This window comes from Canis lupus, chromosome 20, assembly GCF_048164855.1.
Source record: "Canis lupus baileyi chromosome 20, mCanLup2.hap1, whole genome shotgun sequence".
NCBI classification, from domain to species: Eukaryota; Metazoa; Chordata; class Mammalia; order Carnivora; family Canidae; genus Canis; species Canis lupus.
In genome coordinates this window covers 38483254-38505534 of record NC_132857.1, presented here as the reverse complement: position 1 = coordinate 38505534, position 22281 = coordinate 38483254, and the positions used below count along the sequence as shown (strand labels likewise).

Below are 22281 nucleotides of genomic sequence, written 5' to 3'. Positions count from 1 at the left end.
GATTTAAAAATAATCTAAATTTCCGTAAATATATCACAGTTTAAGTATAATGTACTACCTGTGTACAACAAAAGGGTCTGCAGTTATTGAAAGGATTGAGTCAGATCAGTATTTGCAGACATGAGAATATGTCTGAGATCTATTCTTAAGTGGAAAAGAAAAAATAAGCCCTATATTTGTGTTTTAATGTGTATCAAAGCACTGATTTGTTGACAGATACACCCTCCCACTCTCCCCGGCTTACCTCCCACACATGCATGCTTTTATTTCATTAGAAGAATGCAGAAGAAAAGATATAAATAAACTTTGGTCTTGAGGAGAGTGACTATGATATTTTTAATAACTTTCAAATTATTTGAATTTTCTAAAATGAATGATATTACTTAAAAAATCAAAGGAAAAGTAGAAAAATTACTTTTCCTATAAAATGATTCAGAAAATATTTGATCTGTGGCAAATGAATCTAGAGATCAAATAAATCTATAGATCCTCAGACCTTCTAAGATAGTGTAGTGGTTGTAAAATAGGATGTCATGGGGAGAGCATGCTTTACTGGCTGCTACGTGGGAAGCAGAGTGATGTATCAGGTGAAGAGATGGAGGTGGCTGTTCCATTCAATGGGCTTTCTATAAATTCACAGTTTAGCATAGTGATTGGAGGAAATATTTATGGAGTCCATCCGTGTGAGCTTAGTTCTTAGCTCTAACATTTACTGTGTGACGACCTTGGGTGTGGTTTTTAGTGTTTCTGTGACTCAGTTTCCTCATCAGTAAAACACAGTCGAAAATAATGCCTACATCTGAGAGGATTTGTGATAATTAAACAAAATACTACTTAAAAAAGCTTTTAGGATAGTGATCGGCAAATAGTAAACTGTAAGTACATGTTAAGCAATATTTTAATTAAGATTTCAAAAGTATTAATTGTGGCAAAAATAGGCGGTCTTTTGATGAGTATCACTGACATGGTAAGGTGTCTGAATGAGGCTCAGCAGAACTCTGCTGCATTTCTGGTAGTGCTTTAAACCCTTTGTTTATAGCTCTTTTCTACTCAAAAGGAGCCTTTGTTTTTTCAGATATCAAGAAAATAGAAGCTGATCACCTCTGGCTGATAGGTCAAACTTTTTTTCATGTCTTTCTAATGGAAATTCAATAAAAGCACAGGATTCTTTTGGTCTCAATAGATCTGAAGAAAAATGTAAGAATTTGGCTAACTACATCCAATGAAAGATTTTTTCTCTGAACACAGAGCTTGTTCTCTCTAGATAAGTGAATGAATTTACTCATGAGAATTACTGTGTGAAAGCCCTCCTCATCTCCAATATTAACACTAATTTGGGACAATCATCCAAGTTTTCATATATGTTGATGGCACATCATCCCGGTTCCTGTCACCTAAAATTAAGCAAAGACAAACTCAGTAAATTCAGGTTCACATCATCCCCATAATCCCTGTTATTTTCCTTATTTTTCAAAGTATATGCTTCAACAGAATTGTAAGGCACATTCTTTGCTTCTTAAAATCATTGTGGTGGTGGTGTTTGGTCATTCACTTTGTGGCACCTTGCCACACCACCAAACGGAAACTATCTTATTCTCAGATAAAAATAAAATTTTAAACATAAATAAAATATACATCTAGTTCAGATACTTCTTCACAAATCCTTTGTCAAATAAAGCAAAGCAAAAACAAATCCAGACCTGATAAGAAGAGGCCTGATATGAAAGGATTATTGGGGGGGGAGGTGCTAATGCAATAGGGAGAACATTCTGACCAAAAGGATAAGCAGGTGTCTCAAAGGTTCCACAAAAGCAGTTTTTCCTTTACAGAGAGGAGTGAACAGGGCAGGGAGGAGCCGGGTACGGGAAGTAGGACAAAGGGTGTGCAGTGACAGGCAAAAGACACACTGTTTCACTCTGAGGCCACTTCTCAGGAGGGGCTTTTGGGTCACAAGCTTCACCAACGAAGCTTTCCCAGTGCTCCAACGTTCAGTTTTAACATATGGTCTGGCCATTGTTCATTTGTATGTTGCTTCTCTCAAAGTGTTTTGTTCTGATGAATTAGTAAGGACGAAACAATTCAGCTAATCACTGATAAGAATGGGAATTCAGAGGGTGTGATTTTGGTTTGGGGCCTTGTCATAGGTAAACAAGGGGCACATCTAACGTGGTTCTTTGCAGTAAGCCATTTCCAGGAATACAAAATGTCGGGGGGATTTCTCAGCTTTGCTATTTTCCAGGACCATAGGGCTTAGGTGAAATTCAACATTCTCTGACCCTTATTTATACAGCAATATACATATGTATGTATGTATGTAAATAGTTATGTAAGTGTTAATTATGGACCAAATATCCCATAGAAGTTAATGTAAACATCTCTAGCACATCTCTTTCTATTTATCTATGTATATCTACATATAGATATAAATATGTCTTAAAATACTAAATATTTCATATTGAATCTTTTGGTTGTGTTTGTTTTTTGAAAAAGTGATGAATCTAAATATTTGGGAGCCTGCTGAGGACTTTTCAGTGTTCCTTCCTATGATATATTAATGAGGTATTTGAGGAAATTTAGAAAATGTTCCTCACCTACTGAGGTTTCCTGCATTTTAGGTTGAGAATGCACTTCATGCCATCACAAATACAAAGACTCCTTTCTCTGTTACTGAAATTAATAGATATCTTAGCCCAAGTTGGCCGTAGATGTGATTTCCTCAGGCTTTTCTTTCCTTACCCTTAGTGATAAAGACTCAGCCACTTTTTCATTTGACTCGAGTTCTATGATTGTCCTGCCACAGACTTTTACACCTTCAGGGAATGGTGCTTGGAACAGATATAATAGACACTATACTTTAGGATCTACCAAGATTGCATTATAATTCAGAGCTAAAAAGAAATGCAGAAAAGGTTCATGCATAGGATTGTTCATTATCACTCTCATCGATTTCCTTAAATTTAACTTCACGTGTCCATAATGATTCAGTAGAAGAGCCTCAGGAAATTTGAAAGGGCTGTTTAAAACAGCTTGATTGCTTTGTTTGTGTGGACATCTCTTTGATCATCTAAAAGTGAAATAAATTAGATGGTGGCATTTCCATTGTTGCTTTCTCACTGCTTAATCTATATCAGAGCAATATACATGTTATCAACCCATTTCAATCTTAACTCAATGTGAGGCTTTTAAAATTGAGCCATAAATCATTTTGAAAAAGGAACCCAAAAAAAGAAACAAAGATTTTCATATGGGAAGCAGCATTCTAAAATTTAATTTTGTAAGAATCTTATTTAGAAATGTGAGATATAAAATGAATGGCCTGGAACAACTGGTGGAAAGCACAGGGTCATGTGAAGACAAGTATGAGACCAATGGATCAAAGATGTATGTATACTCTGGTGTCCCTAAAGGGAAAGAGACCACTAACATAATATAAATGAGAAGATGCTAGAGAAGCTCCCTGTCTCCCAAGATATGTGAACATGCCAATTCAAGTGTTAAAATATATCATATACATATTAGAAACATCAAATATAACTGGGAGAAATAACTGTAAGCATATGTGAACCTTTAGCTTTTGCAATGTGAAGAGTTGTTGTTCTTTGCTGGATCAGTATTGCTCCATAAAATAAAGAATTTTAAGACAAAGAAAATTTTATAAAATTATTGTGGTAGATGATCAAATGCAAAATATGAACATTTTTAGAATGAGATCAGGGAGGGATGAAAGTAGCAGAATGGGTGAGAGATACCTGATAAATCCCACAAAATGTCACTCTGGCTTAAGTATTAAGAAAACTTTTCTATTAGTTTTGAATCAGATTCCAGATGAAATCAAGAGTTAATTAATTAGATCATGGAAAATTTGAGAACTTTTGTAGCAAAAAAGTGAACTTCTAAGCCATGTTTTCCATGTAAACAAGAAAGGGTAAGCAGAGATGAAATAAGTGGGAGTGTGAGTAAACTTGTCCTAAATTTCCCATATAGTAAATTTGATCATAAATGTGTAGCAACTAGATTGAACTAGTGTATTCTTTACAGTGGTCCCCTCCCCCTAGAAAAGATTCAGTTGTTCAATTAAAAGCAAAACTATCATCAGTATTGTATGTGTGCCACCTGCATCCCCTTATCTTTATCAATTTGGTACATGCTCACCTGACTTCCATCGCAGAATCTGCATTCCTTTCCCTGAGATCTTTCTCTAGTTTGTAAGCAAGATTCATCAGCCCAAGCATGGGCCAATTTTGCTGAGGATGTAGGACCTCATGGGAGCAGTGATTAACCAATGACTTTATAAAAAGGGAGGTGATGCAAAGAATGCATCACTCTTCTTGTCCCTTTTGTGGGGTAACCTGGAGGCATGATCTTCACACTGGGTCCTAGGACTTCCTCAGCAGAATTAAGCTTCAGCGATCCACAATGGTAGTGGGCTTGATTATGTACCTTCACTCCTGTGTTTCACTTCCCCTACTGTTTCCTTCATCTTTTAAACAAATGTTTGCAAGAGACCCTGGTCTCAAAGTCTGCCACAGGGGAACCCAAACTCAGGCAAAGTCAACTGAGCAGTATACTTTATATACTGTAAATGTATCACTGTTAAAATCCTCTTGTTTCAAGGATGTTACCTTAAAATAACCTGTTTGGTGAATGGATCTCTGAAATCTCTGCTTAGGGAGAGAGGATGAGAGAGAGAGCGCGAGTGAGCAGGTTTGGGTGTTTCAGTGGGTATAAGAAAATGAGATTCATTCTGGTGCAGCCGTTTTCAAGAAGTAAAGGATGCTGTGAGCAGCAGCTTGTGGTTGAAGTTAGTGATGTGGGCACAACTGCCGAGGCATAGATTTGGCCTGCACTCCATATGCACTGCACAGCTGGCTAGGCTGCTGGAGGAGCCTACTGTAGAAGGACAGCCTGCTGGGCTTGAAATAAAACACACCTGCTCCTCATTGCTTCCTTCTGGGACCTTCTTTGCTAAAAGGGATCATCTCTTTTTCAATAAACACTGGGCTCCGTTATGGGAATACATCATGCAGGACTGAAAAAAAGCCAGCATCCACAGAGAAAAGTTGGTAGAACATCATTCCAGGCAAAAAGAGAGTTGTATCTTCCAATTTATATTGGTCTCATACCCACTATCATTACTGAGACATCCATAATCCTAAAAAGACTTTCAGGAGAAAAATAAGCTCAATTGTCAAAGGACCACACAGATTTACAGTTGGTTTTGGCGGTCCATTGCCAGTTACATAGCTCGACATTTGAGATCTTCCAAGCAAAAATGTTCGGAAGACCTCCTGGAAACTATAATTGCTATGTAAATACATCATCAGTCTCCTTAAAATTAAAAGTATTCTTAAGCAATATTCTGACATATGAAAAATTAATATAATATAGCTAACAGTATATCTTCTGTGGTTCAAATTCTCCCAGACCCTTTTCCCTTGTGTGTTTGGTTTGTAGACTCAAGAATCAGAAATTGCTGCTCAAGAAAGCAAAATGGTTCTTTTTTTTTTTTTTTAGCAAAATGGTTCTTGAATAAATATGTAAATGTTGCCTGATGTAAGAATTTCTAATGAATGCATTATTTCATGGTGTCTTAGAAGCAGCTATTGAGAGTTATTATTACTCTTATGAGCCAGATCAATCTAAGAGTTAGGAGAAAGGACAGATCCACATGCTTATGATAGCTCTGGGCTAAGTGAGTCTGTCAATCTGTCTGTCTTTCTTTTTTCTTCTCTTTTTTCTGCCAGACCACCTTTCCAAAGGCTAGCTTACTATCCCTTCCCTAGTAGAGCAGTTACTTTTCCTAAGAAATGTGCGCTGTGGGGTTTATATTTTGCAGAAGATGAAACTTGAGTTTTCTTTCTATTTCCTATAGCTATTTCTTCTTGACTCCTAGCTATCCTGATTTTCATTTGATCCCCAAGCCTGGGTTATAATGAAGAAAACAGGAAACACATTTGAATAGAACACAGTTGCAGTTTATACAAGTTGGAAAACCAAATATAAAGAGGAGAGTCTTTCACAATTTTCTCTAGGCATGCTGTGTTAGTCTTCAAGACGTTGCTACATAACAATATTCCCTCTTCCAAATACTGAAGAAGTTAAGAGCAATTGGTTGAATTCAGACCAAGGGAGAAATGATAAACTCCAATAATTAGTGATGACCTAATGAACTCTTACCATTATGTAATTATGGAGCTTTTTGTAAATGATGCCAACTTCGATTTTGCCAGTGCCATATCACAGTCCTTCTGGTGATAGCTCCAACCAGGAGTTGTTTATAAATGTCAGTGTATATGATTCGAGAAAGAAAATCCTATGGAAGGATAGTTTAGTTTCTCTCAGCCATATTCAATAGAAATATAATGCAAAACACACGTAATCTCAAATGTTCCAATTGCCACATTATTTTTTTAAATTGGTAAATTGATGATACATTTACTTCAATACATCTAAACATTTTTTTTAAAGATTTTATTTATTTATTCATGAGACACAGAGAGAGAGAGACAGAGACAGAGGCAGAGGGACAAGCAGGCTCCATGCAGGGAGCCTGACATGGGGCTTGATCTTGGGTCTCCGGGATCACGCCCTAGGCTGAAGGCGGTGCTATACCGCTGAGCCACCGGGGCTGCCCACATCTAAACATTTTTATTTCAAGATCTAATAAATATAAAAATTATTAATGATATATTTTGCTTTTTTTGGTACTACGCCTTTGAAATTTGGTATGCTATTTACAATTATAGCATATTCCAATTTAGATTGGCTGTATTTCAGACTCAATAGCCACATGTGCCTAGAGCCTACAATGTTGGATAGCCAGTCTATAAAGTATCTGGATACAAAATCCAAGACAAAAAGTGCTGATACTTTAAAACCCAATAAAATGCTGCATTGTTCTGGTGGCATTTTTGAGAGAGAAGGGAGCTTCCATAATATAATGATAAAAATTCACAGCGGATAATGCCTTTTTCCAAAATAAATTGGTTATATTTAAGAATTAAGTCTACTGCTCAGCACTGTATATTTGGAATTGTTTCAGCTCATTTTCTGACATCGGAAGGAGGATGCAATGACTTTTATTGCTTCTAGGACATGATCTGTTTAACATTTGGTAGGTAAACTATGACAAAAAATATGGAAGGTATACATATTAAGGTATGCATATTAAGGGTGGTTTACGTTGTATATCTAGGAGTTTTTAGAATGAGTGTAGTCAGTTCTTCTCTCTCTCTCTCTCTCTACTATTATTAGTTTGTTGAGATAGCATCATGGTGACAAAGATTGCTGCAAAATTGATAGGGCATCCTCTCCTGAATCAAGTTGCCTTTCTAATCAGTAGAAAATGGAATAGAGACCATTTTTAATGGTGCTGTTTTTGTTGTGGTTTTCCAATCACTGTGGGCTGCAAAAGATGCAGAAGTGCACTGGCTCTAATTTGGATGCCCTAGGCATGAAACTGTTCTGTTCTACATACTGAGAAGAGACCATTTCCAGTTAATCCTACATGGCCATGAAATATCAACAAAACATTTGAAACTAAAATGCTTTTCCTATGATGCTTATAGAAACATAAAACATTTTACTTGTCAGAGAATTAATACTACTTATATATTTATGAATATTGGCAACAAAGATATGGAGCAAATATATGCTATTAAGATATTTTTCTCTTTTTTTTATTGGAGTAATCTAGTATTTCTTTCCAACCCCTTGCGTTCCCTCTTTATATTCCTTAAAGATTTTGCTGGAAAATGCAAAATGTATTATCCTGTCCAGAATGTTCCCACAATGAAGAATATAATTAGAGTTTTCCATTTGTCAATATTTACTTCTTAGGTCAACAAGAACTGTAAGAATCAATCAATAAAATCTCAACTACAGAAAACCATTTTATGATGACAGATAGCTTATATTAAGGTATCTCAGTTTTTCACAAATGTATATAATATTTTTTGCTAAGCCCTAAGTCAAATACCAAGGGAAGTTTTAATAACTCATGAAAAGTAAAAATACAAAAGAGTAAAAAAACCTTTTCTCTGTAAGAACTCTATGAAAATAGTACAGTTTACTTTTAATTGAAACATGACACTTTAAAAATAGAATCAACTCTAGAATTTTACCTGCTTCTATCACTAGACATGAGCTTTTAAGTTATGTATAAAGTATATTCAGAAATCTTTCTCAAACTACTGGATCTGCCTTTCACAAAGTTTTGGATCTATTGGAAGAATTTCAAAGCCAGAATAAATAATGTCAAATCACCTAGGGATTGTTAGAAACTTAGAAATATGATGTGGTAAAAAAAAGAATGGGAACCGAATGTTAAAAGTCAGTAAGGAGGAGCTGTTATTGAAAAATGTCTTAAAATCATTTTTAAAAGCTGGAGAACAGTTTAACCAGAACTTATATTGACTATTGTCAATAAAAAGAGTTAGGAAAAAAATTTGTACTTTTGGAAATGCTCTGAAAACCATTAGGGAAACATTTTTTTTCCAAAATGGAAAAAGGAATTTCATATTTGGATAAAAACCCACTCCAGAAATTTACCCACTGAAAATGCATATTATATAAGGGGAAAAAATCCTCCCCTTGAAACTGGCAGTAATGAGAATGTATGAGCATAAAATAAAAATTGACCAGGGTATCACAAATTTTAAGTAATTTTTAAAAATCTGTTGTCTTTATATTTGTTGATTCTTTTTGATCCAAGTGTGTGTGCATATGTGTGGCTTCAGTAGGTTCACAGGAAATCTGTTTTCCAAATGTATTTTCCTATAAGATCGTAAGTTTTTCAAAATGATTTTTTTTGTAACCGTAGGCAGTTTTATTTACTTCAACCAATTGGTTCTGTAGTGATTACTTATTTTGCACCATAGTTTCTAGTTGTCATCCATTATAACATAAGCAACTTTTTTTTTACAAAAATATTTGTAAATATGCTCATATTCACATGAGCATCTCAAAGTTCCTACCAATACATATCTTGCTTTCCGTACTATGATGCATTTAATACTCCCATATTAATCCTACCGAGAAATCAACATTCAGTCTCCATTATTTTTGCACAGATATTCCAAGTGCATTCATATTTAAATGTATCACACAGCTAATTTCTGTTGCCTAGAAGTTCTGTTTGACTCTTTAGAACTTAATCTTTAAACAGTCTCACTTTTATGCCATTGCTACCTAATAATTTATTGCCAGGAGGCTAGTATTTGATTTGTTTTTCAAGTAATTCTATATGGGAAGGAATAGAGAAAGAGATATAAATATCTTGTAAAATAGAAGTACCTTTTTTTTCTAATACAAACATGCATCTCTATTCAGAGGATCTATTTTTGTTCATTAGTTAATTGAATTTATTAGCTAATCCAATATTCACTTATTTAAAATAGTTCAATAGCTAATTATCTAGAAGCTACTATCGACAAAGCCAATGAAAAGTGTTTATGGTGTGGGTTGTAGGGTAATATAAACATGAGTAAGTTTTGTGTTATCAAGGAAAGTTTAAGCTCTTAATGAAGACAAACTATACACACATAACAACAATATAAGGAAGAAAGTAATAAGGGCCATGAGAATGGGTAGAAGAATTTTATATTCAGAAGAGGGAGAATGCACTCAGCTGTGATAATTGGATATTTCATGCATTGGTGACCTATTAGAAAAATACAAAAGAGGAATGAGATTTAAATGGAGTGCCATATTCAATGAGAGTAACAGTTCAGATTTAGAAAGGCCCATATTGTATATTGGAAATGAGGCTCACTGTGAGGAGAAGTAGATGTCCCTTGAAGTAAGGTACAAAACCATTTTCTTAAGCCCTTGGAAAGACCAAGGAGTTAGTCTTTGATTGAGGTGTTCCATTCCCAGTGTTTGGGCAGGGAAATCATATTACAAGGTAGTGAACTTGGAAGTGCATGGTACTGTGTGATTAATGGGAGGAGACTGGTAGCAATCTTGTTAGGGCAGGGGAAAGCTTGTGAAGGATGCAAAACATATTGTGAAAAACAGTCAACCAAGTGTATGTCATAAAGGAATGGGAAAAATAAAAATCCACTGTAAAAGACTGGTGAAATTATTAGAAAGGGAATAAGAAGCTGAGAGAGGAGCTACTGTGTGAGAGCAAAGACAATTTAATGACAGTCGACACAGGGGTAGGGGTGTGCAGATGTCTAATGAGCTAGAAAACAGGAGAACTGGAACACCGGAGTGATCTGGGTCATTTGAGAGGCAAATCTTTATGTAGGCACTAAATTTGATGGGTAAATATTCACTTTATGTTGGAGCATCCCTTAAATATTGGGAGGGTTGTCCATGGGCATTATGACAAATATAAGAATATGAGACATTCAGAGGCACAAATCCCATCTATACTCTGGCTGGTCATGTGCATCACAGCAAAACAGGACAAATGAATGGATGTGTTAAAAATCAGAATGAGTTCTAACTCTTTAAAAATTCACATTAATTTCCTTGTGCCTTACTTATGTTGAGTTTTGGAATACCACAGAGTTTTGTTGAATATTTGTCAAAAAGTGATGTTGACACACTTTCACACAGAACATGGAGATCAAAATGGAGAAAGCAGAGAAAGAGCTGGATACGGTAATCATGAAATACTCAAGGGATCAGATAATATGAGAGGTGAAGGAAGTCATGGGTAAGAATCAAGGCAGCAGGGCAGCCCGGGTGGCTCAGCGGTTTAGTGCTGCCTTCAGCCCAGGGCCTGATCCCAGAGACCCGGGATCGAGTCCCACGTCGGCCTCCCTGCATGGAGCCTGCTTGTTCCTCTGCTTGTGTCTCTGCCTCTCTCTCTCTCTCTCTCTCTCTCTCTCTGTGTGTGTGTGTGTGTGTCTCATGAATGAATAAATAAAATCTTAAAAAAAAAAAAAAGAATCAAGGCAGCAGGCCATGGTCAGATAATGATGTGCAAGGACCAGAGAAAGCAGCGTGTCAGGATCCATTTGAGAACAAAACTTTAGAAGTTCACATATTCTGGAGGGCAGAGTTAGAATGAGAAGTTCAAAGACCAATGAAACACACATGCACCAAAGAGCAGAGGAAGCCAAAAAGAGGTGCCTGGGATGAAGTAGTTACTTAATACTCAGGCAGTGTTTAGCCGGTATAAAAAATTTAGGCATGTATAAACTAATGACTGAAGTCACTTGTAGGGTTTAATTTATTTGCTCCTATTTTATTTTGTTGTTGTTTTATGGCAGGTAAAACTTCTCACAGAATCTCTATATGTCACTGACTTTCAACTTTGGCTACTCACTTGAATGACCTGAAGAGCTTTAAATTTTACTGATGACTTGGTAACTCCCCCCACATTCCAAATTACCTTTCCTGATTGTATTTTGGGAATCTGGAGTTTTTGACCCTCCCCACATAATTCTACTTGCCCACGTTCAGAAATTCTATGTATTTAAAGCTGGCCATAATGGAATTGATCACAGGGAAGGGGAGTGGAGACTAAAGGAAGCTGTATGCCATGAATTGTCTCTATACCAATTTTATATAGGTTATGAAGTAGACTACCTAGGGGATAATTCTAAAAATACAGAATCCTCAGTCCTACCCTCTTGCCCCCCCAGCCCCCCACAATTGAATGGAATCTTAGTTTTGAAGGCAGAACATAAGTGATTCTGATACATACCCCTGTTTAAAATTCCCTGTCATGGGTCTCCCTAACATATATTCTGTAAACTACTACCGATAAAGATTTTGACTTCTGCTGAGTTTCCAAGCTTTGTATGAAAGATAATGCTGTGGCCTGCTTAGAACTCATGATTCAGTACAATTAGTTTCCATCTCTATATTAAATAATAACTAATTACTATTAATTAAGAGCTATGTAACAAGGTACTGATAGTCTCTGAAGATTCACAGAGACGAGCCATAGTCCTTGTCTTTAAGAAGCCATCCACCTAGTGGAAGAAAAACAAGTAAATCACTATGGGTGTGGGGGCTGAATACTGTGCTAAAACTGGGTGGGGCATGGAAGGCTGGCATGAGCAGGGAGGAAGCCAACAGTTCTGCATAAAGAAACCAGGTGGGAATGTTTCACTGGTAGGAGAGATCGGGAGAAGACCTGGGTAGCTGAAGACAGAAAAGAAGTATATTAGAGAGATAGGAAAAGGGACAAACTAGGAAGTAGACAACACTCTAGTGCAAATTTCAAAGTTTAACCAAGATACAGGTAGCCTTCTCTTGGAGCTTCATGATGTCTCATGCCTTCCTCTTCCCCTTTGGCATTCAGACCAATAGAATATATGCACAAAGGTCTATTAGTTTGCCACAGGACAGATGAGAGGGTTCAAAAAGCAAGTCTGTATTTTTTAGGCCAACAACTCTGCCTATTATTAAAATTGGACAAAATTAGTTTTAACCTCTGATGAATCAGGTTGGCTAACTCTCCATTTTTGGGAACTGGATTGAACACAGGTGATGAAGTAGGGGAGAGGGAGAACAGAAATTCTCCTCTTGGTCCTTCTATGACAAAGACCATTAGCTGCTTATTAATATCCATTCTCTACTTCTTCCTTAACAAATAACCCAGGTTTCGTTGGGACAGACAATGCACCCAGTCTAGAAGCAAATTTACCAGTCCCAATTTGGGTTACTGATATCTGTGGGACAGACAAATTTCTTAATTTACTCAAACCACTTTTTGTTGTTGTTGTTGTTGGAAGGAGTGGTGCTGTCCCTGCTGCTTACAGGAATGTTATAATTTCTAACTGATACTTTCTCTCACTAGGGAAGAATTGACTGAAGTAAGTCCCTGTCTCCATAAGGCGAGATTGAAAACTTTGGCATGTAACCAGTAAAATCCACTGACTTATAAATATGTATGCGACGCCAAATTGCAGAACAAGCACTTTTTATAATCTAAAGTAAGAAATAGCCTTAACGAAATCCCCCAAATCTGAATTGGATCTCTTAATAAGAGAAACATCTCATTCTTAAACAATACTAATAAGACTAGCTTACCATTTCATGTTAAATCAATTCTTACAACTATTTTGGAGAAAACTCTTTCCAGGTTTTTCCAATTATTAGGTGAGTAATTTGCAAAAGGCTGCCCCAGGAAGTGTCCGTGAGAGGATGTGCCAGTCCCTTAAATGGAAGTGACAGCTGCTGGATAATGCTGGAGTTCTGGCTTATGCCTTCTGCTCACTCACTGTGACAGAGTTGTGATGAGTCACCTTATGCTATGAGCATAGATGCATCCCTTATGAAGAATGAAAAAAAAATACCAACAATACTTCTTTTTTAAAAATGGACTGAGCAATTGTAAGAAATCTGCACAATTATTCTCTGATCTTTTTAAGGAGTTGATCATCACTGTGGACATTTCATGCTTTTAATGGCTTTGGTTTAAAATTAATGACAATCCTCAAGCTCTAATGATAAACTTTACAATAATGTTTTCCACAAGCATTTAGGGATGCAACATTAGCCACTGATCTGACATTACTCAACAGTAACAATATCCCTCCATAGAGTTTGAATGCTCAAGGAAAACAACATCAACAGAAAGCCATTTTTATTAATAAGAAAAAGGAATTAAACCTCAGAAGAAATGTTCTTTTTCCCATTGTTTCTTGTAATAGGAAATTTCATTTTATAGTGCCTCTGGTGTTCAGGTATAGCTTTAAGTCCCAGGAATAGCTGGAGACTGTGGGCACTGGGGTTTAGGGTTCTTAAATAAAGATACTTGGGGTGGGTCTGTAGTCCAGCTGTGGGATCCCAACATCACAGGATGCAATTTTCAAAAAAAATTTTTGTTAGAGGCAAATGTGTAAATTTGAGGTTGCAGCCAACACAGAATATTTTTTTTAATTTAGTGAAAAATCATTTGGATTATCTTTCTCTATACTTTGGGGTTCATATTTTCCAGATTATTATTCAGTCTTTAAAGAGCATTGTGACTAAAATACACTACTGAGCCCACATACTGGCTAAGTCCCCCAACTGAGAAGTGCACTAAAGAATTCTACAACAGCCTCCATGATATTTTGGATTAGAAGTAGACTTAATGTGCATGGTACTTTAACTTGGAAAACCACTGGGTAAACTTTATTACTGATAAATTCAGCATAGCTGGGAGCAGAGGAAGACCAGGAGTGCCAAGACTGGTTTTCCATACTCTACTCATTTAATGGGATAATGTGGCCTTTGTTTCATGCATAATAACCATGTGAATATCAACAAAGCAGAAAACTCCAATCTGGCTCTGTCAGCCCTTCTTACTCAAATATTAATTTCTCCTACACCAAGAGGCAAATTTTTATTTTTATTTTTACCAAAGTAAGTGCAACAAAAACTCTTCTCTCTTTTGTCATTCACATCTCTTTCTGGCTTATCATGACCAGCTTTACTATGCTGGAAACTGAGACACAGAGCCAGGACCAGGGCTCAGGAAAATGCCAGTGTGTCATAGATGATTTAGCTTTTACTAAGCCCATTTTCCAGACTTCTTTGTACTTAGATATGACACATTTTTCCCTTTCCATCAACCTGATGCACATGGGCTTAGTAACCTTGGGAGTCATGTGTTCAGATCATGAAGCCATTAGATAGAAGAAAAATGAATTTCTAAGTTATCAATTGGAGCAAAGCTTGCCTGTCAATTAAGAGCAATGGTTTTGGGGTGCCTAGGTGGCTCAGTGGTTGAGTGTCTGCTTTGGCTGAGGTTGTGATACTGGGGTTCTGGGTTTGAGTTCTACATCAGGCTCCCTGCAGAGAACCTGCTTCTCCCTCTGCCTGTCTCTGCCACTCTCTCTGTGTTTCTCATAAATAAATAAATAAAATCTTTTAAAACTGGGGAGGGGCAATGATTTTACTTAACATGTTCAAGAAATGAACTGTCATACTTGAGCCTTTATATTTCGGGGGAATCTGTTACACCAGCTAAAATTACTTTAAGTAAGCAAAGAAAAGATTATTAGTATTCTTTTATCTCAGTGATACCCTGCTTATTTTGAAGGTCTCTCTAGGAAACCTATCTCTTCATTTCTTACTTGTCTGTACTAAATCTGCCCCCAACCATGTCTGCCTATGATCAGGGTTTATACATATCTTCCTATAACCCCACCCTATTTCATCTTTCAAAACTGATTATCCCTATCTCATATCTTCATGGACTTTTTCCTCAAAAAACAATGAATGAATTCACTCAAATATATAAATACCTGAATGTGATTTAAAACATTGCCTCTCAAGTACTAACACCTTTGTATTTTAAGAGATTCACAATGCACTAATTCAAATGAATGACTAACGTGAGAAACATAAGCCACAGGATCAACTTTTTTTTAAGATTTTATTTATTTATTCATGAGAGACACACAGGGACAGAGAGAGAGACACACACAGGCAGAGGGAGAAACAGGCTCCACGCAGGGAGCCCCATGAGGGACTCGATCCTGGGTCTCCAGGATCACAGCCTGGGCTGAAGGCGGCACTGAACTGCTGAGCCACCTGGGCTGCCCCAGGACCAACTTTTTGAAGACCTACTTACTAGTTTAGGAAGATTGTTGGTTCTTCCTTTCACATCTCATAATGTGTTCCCTATCTAGCAGTACACAAGACAAACCCTCAGCCTGGTAATCAGTTGGTAGCTACAGATTAGGTGCCCCCACAATATCAGTCATATCCTCATCGCTACTGTCTTCGCATCTACCCCCCTCCTCTGCCTGCCCAGTCATGAAATTTGTATTCCCTGCAGATTTTGAAACTGGTAATTCTTCCAGTGTAGCCACTTACTCCCTATCTGTCTCCTCCTCCCTTCCTGATGCCCTGATGACCCAGGAAGCAGGAAGGGCGATTTCACTGAGGAGTATGGATTGATGTTTTGTGAATTTCCCAACTGGAAAATCAGCTGGGAAATGCTAATAGCTACATCAGGATAAACTAAAGTATGTGACTTTGTGGTGATTTACCAAATAATGCCCCTGCCCTTCCTATTTTACTAAAGTGTCCTTGATTTATTAGAGAGATACTCAGTGGAGAAAGTCCGGTCCATTTAACACAGTGGGTCAAAAGTGTTAACACACCCTTCAGAAAGTTTGCCCACACAGCTGCATGCAAAGTGGCTGTCATGCAGGTGATTCATTCCACATAGATGGCTGTTCTGGATAGCACAGTCTGAACAGAAAACAGTCTATAAACCTGGAAATGCCCAATGGCCTATATTATTCTGTTTGAATGCCTGCATGACTCTAAAAACCTGGAAGCATATTGGGTTGTATTAAATGAATGTTTTCTCTCTGTCCTTCTTAGAAGGTATCATTCTGCTTCACAGCGAGCTTGTGGAAATGCAGGGGCTGGGAATGCTTGCCAAATGGCCTCCTCTCATCAGGGCCTCTGATATCCAATTCATTTGTATTTGGCCCCCATGCATTAGAGCAAATTGCTAAAAATGCCATAAAAAGAGTTATTGTAGAGTTATTGAAGTTCTGATAGGTGACTGATGCCTTAATTAGGCCTGTTAATAGTCTTCTAGTAGTATGTAGTAATAACTAAACAGTCAGGTTGGGATTTAGGGTCACTATATTAGTTTGTTGAGTGCCACTAAATGAGCTTTTCTCTTCAGAACCAAATTATAATTTTATAGCTAACTCATAAACTTAACTCCGCTCAAATACTGTTTAAAAGGCTCAGAGAGGTGCTTATTTACCAAGCTTTGAGCCACTAAGTTCTAAGCTGTAAAACTTGAAGTCTAGCTATTGGAATCTTAATCTTTATTTGATTATAACTCCTTTTTAAATAAAGTTCTACATTTTGTAAAAGCAAAAAAGGTAAATTCTACTATACTGAAGAGAAGAAGAGTTGTAATTATACAAATAGTAGTATAAAGTTACATTCACTATTTCTGTCAAAGAGAAAAATTGATAAGTGCTCTCAGTATTAAGTGTTCCCATTGGATTAAGCCTAATTCCAATCAGTGAGAGGTACTAAAAAAATCTATGTAGTTTCAAAGGCTCCATAAGAAAAACAAATTCCTTGATAGTCGAAATTTAACACGGAAGAGTCTCTTTCACTGTTTTTAAGCTGTACTTATACTGCTATTCTTTTTAATTCTATATTTGCCCACAAAGACTTCAACATTCATCACATTATTAACAAAAGAAATGTTCTTCTCTGTGTATAAAAAAGATGAGCTTGCTTAAATTCTCATCTGTGAATAATATACTTCAATATTCTGACTTTATTTTTTACTTTGCTCCTAAAAGGTATTTTCAATAAGAAAATAGGTTATATCACTTGAACCAAACAATATCTGTGGATAGGCAGGACAGGCATCACTTGCTTCATTTGAGAGAGACAGACAAAAAAAGTCCATGCTTGTCTGAGTCAGCATGCAAATCAGTTGCAGAGTGCCTATTAAATCCAGATGCCTTCATTCCATGCACTAAACCTTTCTAAAACTAATTCTCATACCATAAATATAGAGTAAGTGAGCTAAACAGGAAGATATAATTAAAAACAAAGTTTTACAAATATGGTCCCTCTGCCATGGCAATGGAGAGAAGATGAAAACTAGCCCCTACCACCACCATCCCGGCCCCCTAAGACCTTAGAGCAGATTGACTGTGGAGTTCATCATACCTGTGGAGAACATGGGTATGGCTAGAGGGCTAGCATTTAATGGTATGATTCAGAGGCTGTGCTGGCTTCAAATGTAGATGTTGAATCCAAGTCAAACAGAGATCTAGAGAAAAGTGGAGGTACATAAATATGGAGGTAGATAAAGGTAAGTTAGAAATGCAGTCAAACAAGACAGGGAAAACTAAGAGAAAGAAGTTTCAGAGTCATCGAGTGATGGAGGAGGCTCATGAGTACTCTTAAGTCTGCTGCAGAATTTTACATGCTCCTAAGACATGCTTGAAGAGATAATCATGTACTCTAGGAAGAATCCTCTGTGATAGTACATGATCCCTATCACAGGATAGTATAGACCCCTCAGTGATAGTACAGACCAAGTTGGTGCTTTCAGGACTTGATGATTCATGTACTGTAAAACCAGGATGCACATAAGAAAAACCAAAGTCGGTGGTTAGAATATTCATTTGGTCTGGTTATTTGACAAACACAGGCTCAGACTCCATCCACAGTACTGTTTACATCTATTAAGCTCATTTTTACCAGCATTTAATTTAAATCATCTGTGTGTTTAGATACTGTGAAAATCTTATGAACAACTTTGTTTTGGAGAATGACTGCTTAAGAGTTGTTCATTTCCAAAATATGTTGAATTAATTAATTAATTAATTAAGTAAGTAGTTTCTTCATTCATTCATCAACAAATCATTACTGACTGCTTACCATGTGCCAAACAAAGTAAAATAAACATGATAGCGTGGTACAGATTCACACAGCCTGCAATCCAATCTGAATCCAGCACTTACTAATGAGTTACTTAGACAATTCTGAAACACTTGGTACCTTAGTTCCCTTATCTTTAAGATGGGAACAGGGATGCCTGGGTGACTCAGTGGTTTAGCACCTGCCTTCAGCCCAGGGTATGATCCTGGAGACCAGGGATCGGGTCCCACATCGGGCTCCCCGCATGGAGCCTGCTTCTCCCTCTGCCTATGTCTCTGCCTCTCCCTCTCTGTGTGTCTCTCATAAATGAATAAATAAAATCTTAAAAAAAATAAGATGGGAACAATACTTCACAGGTTTGAACTGAAAATTGGATTTTAAAGAACATGAACTACTTAGAACCTTGCCTCATATGGTGTAAATTATCACTTCCTCCCTCACATGACTCTATCATCTCTCCATGGCTTTTCTCATATGCTATTTATCCTGATGGGAGGGTCTTCTTGTCCCAAACATAGACTCATTCATAATTTATCTCTCCCAAGAAACTTTTGCTCTTGCACCTCTAAACAGAATAAGATGTGTGCCCTTCTCTCCTTCAAACCGCTTATGTTCATATTCCTCTTAATATGTTATTGCAGTTATTTCTCTACTTTTCTATTTTCTTGCCTGAAATTCCTTGAAATTTATCTCAAGACTGTCTTCCATACCTGCCTCTTAGAAACTTAGTTCTAAACTGGCCACATAGTGCTTACTCAATAAATGTTTATAGAATGAATGAATCAGTGAATCCTTGGGAAATGTAAAATGTGAAAGTAAGTAGAACCAGATTATGAATTTGAAAGGTCCTTTAAGGCACTCCAGGGATTTGACAAGAAGACTCTCCACCCTTAAGAATATTCTTATGACTTTGAGGAAAAAAAGAATATTATCATAGGTTTGAAAAATTTTGCATTCAGAAAGATTTGGCTAAAAATCCTAGCGTAAAGTGAGTGTCTCTTTGGCCCTGGGGAACAGAGGGGCTTCTGAGGTAGAAAGTGCGCATCTATAACCACCAAAAAGTCTTCATTTAGGTATTCTGGGATTTGGGTTTTATAAATATTCTCACTCATTGCAGACTCTTCTATTGTCAGAGAGATTTTATCTTAATGACAAATGAGATCTTTTCCAAATGTAGAATCTACTGCACTGCACATCTAAGGACTCTGATTTCCAAAGTTTTTATGAACTACTCTCCTCTGGGAAAATCAGATCTATACGTAGGCAATAGCCTGATTAATTAAACTTAGAAAAAGTCGTTTTCTTTCTATTCGTCTCTTTACTTCTGGCCCAAATAATTCAGCTGCTTTTTGGTGGAATTTCCCACACAATTACTTTTCCATTTTATTTTTCTGAGGAGGCCTGATCAGCAGGAATTACTATTTTACCCATTTCCTCCACTTGAAAAAATAGATGGTTTGTAGTTAAAGCTCTTCTGGTTAGGAACAACAAGAACTCACCCAGACTGGTGGTAGAAAAAAAAAAAAAAAAAAGGAGGAATTGACTTCAGGCCTGGAAAACACTCTGGAAATAAAGCTGTGTCTATGTTTTATAAATGTATTATCTTTCATTCCTATTTATATATGGGCATTTCATTAATCCTTTTCTCAGCCAAATGCTTTCTTCTGCTTGTCATATGAATATCTTCTTAGTTCAACTATTCACAGAAACTAGCTACATATCATAGATATTTCAATCCCAGTTTTAAATGCTTGAGACCAAGAACCTAATTATCCCAAATGGGTCAGCTGTCCACCTCAATCATCTATAACAATAGAATAACCATGACCGTAGACATGACAGGGTTGATCCTGGTCAAGTCTGAAGGCACATTATGCATACTTCTTAAGATAGACCTAACTGGAAGAGCTGCCTAGCACACAGAACAGTGTTTCCATCCAACAGAAATTGGTAGTTTATTTGTGGTTTAGCACTAAAATTTAGAGGCAAAACAAATCCCCCCCCCCTTTTTTTAGCCAATGCTATAGCCTATCCCACTATGGTCTACTGAATAACATAACTTGATAACCAGCAATAAAAGTTAAAAAATAAGGCACAATCTCGGTACTTCCTCAATACTTCATTTGCACATATAGTCTGGAACTCTCAAGAGAAGCTCTTTTTGTTTTCCTCTTAAACTAACTTAAAAAAAAATTATTTGAATATAGTTGTCACATAATGTTACATTAGTTTCAGGTGTACAACATAGCAATTCAACTTCTCTATGCCTTATGCTATGCTCACCACAAGTGTAGCTACCATCTGTCACCATGAAACTAACAATATCACTAAACTATATCCCCTGTGCTGTGCCTTTTATTCCCATGACTTATTCATTCCATAACTGGAAGTCTGTACCTTCCGCTACCCTATACCCATTTTGCCCATCCCTGCACCGCCATGCTCTGACAACTGTCAGTTTGTTCTCTGTATTTAATAGGTCTGCTTCTACTTTTTGTTTGTTTGATAAACTAACTTTTTTTGATCCCTAGAAATATGCATGGTTCTATGCATTTTACTTATAATCAACATATTTAATTCTTATAGAAATTTGAGTTAGGTATAATTTTATACCATTTATAGATGAGCAAACAAAGGCACAGAAAGGTTAAATAATTTATTAAAATCATACAACTAGCAAGGGGGAGCCAGAATTCAAATTAGGACTGGACTTTGGAGCTCAAACTAGCACCATTGCCTATCTTTCTACCTACTTGTATTTTATTAGTCATCTTCAATTTTCTAGCATCTTAACATTACTAATGCTAATTCAGTAAGTACAGTGTGTATGTTATAATTGAAATTCATCTCCTTTAGCCATTAACTAAGTTAAATATACTTTCCATGTCTTAGCAAAATAGACTGAGTGTATTTCTCCTCGCGTTATTTGATATGTTCCTTTTTAAGTCTGTTTGAACTCACAATTTCATTACATAATTTTATTTAGTAAGATATAGACTGATTAAATAGGATAAGGAAAATAGTTCTTTCTATAAAAAGCAAAACAAGTGTTATTAAGAACTTAAGAAAGATGAACTACCACAATAATAGTCTTTCTCAATAGGCTTAGAAAAGATAATATTAAAAAATTAAAAATAATAATTCCACAGAGTAATGGGCTAAGAATAATTGGCAAGAATCTTTAATGTACTGTTCCATTTAAATTTATGACCATAAATATATAATTGTGTATTATTGATATGATTATGCAACAAAGATGGTAATTTCAGTCAGTAGAGAAACGTTTAGGGCCTGCATCAAAATTGTCAAATGTAGATTTATATGTTATACAATAAAATAAGATATTTAAAGCAGACAAATGTCTATCTATCTATCTATCTATCTATCTATCTATCTATCTATTCCATCCTCTCATTTGTCTTATTTTTTTCATGGAAAAACCACTATAGAACACTTTGCCTTATATACATTATCTTTTTAAAAATTCTTAAAGTTTATTTTAAAGTGTACAACTCAGTGGGTATCACTGTCAATAGTCACCATGAAGTTCAGAACATTTTTAAACACCTCTGGGAGAAATCTTATACTCATCTGCAGTCACTCCTCTTTCCTGCTTCACCTACTCCCTGAGCCATTAATCTACTTTGTTTTCCTCTAAAGATTTGTTTAATCTGGACGTATAATGTAAATTAAGTCATATAACATGTGGACTTTTGTGTATCTGACTTCATTAAATTATAATATTTTCAAGGTTCATCCATTTTGTTGCATGTATCAGCATTCCATATATTCATTATATGGATATACCACATTTATTATTCTTTTATCAGTTGATGGATGTAAGAATTGCTTCTACTTTTTTTTTTTTTTTTTTTTTTTTGCTACTCTGGATGAGTCTACTATAAAGACTTACATACAAGTTTTTGTGTAAATATACCTTCCACT

At 36.3% G+C, this 22281-nt stretch overlaps 1 long non-coding RNA gene across 1 annotated transcript in view; it reads right to left on the bottom strand.

Annotated features, from left to right (window-relative positions):
• Positions 1 to 632: 632 nt before the first annotated feature.
• The window catches only part of LOC140611883 (uncharacterized), a 33879-nt gene continuing 12230 nt past the window's right edge, over positions 633 to 22281 (bottom strand). Inside the window, exons 4-5 of the long non-coding RNA XR_012013160.1 lie at positions 6178 to 6313; positions 633 to 1394 (exon numbers count right to left, since the gene is read on the bottom strand). This is a non-coding gene — a long non-coding RNA (uncharacterized lncRNA). The remainder of the gene's footprint in view (positions 1395 to 6177; positions 6314 to 22281) is intronic.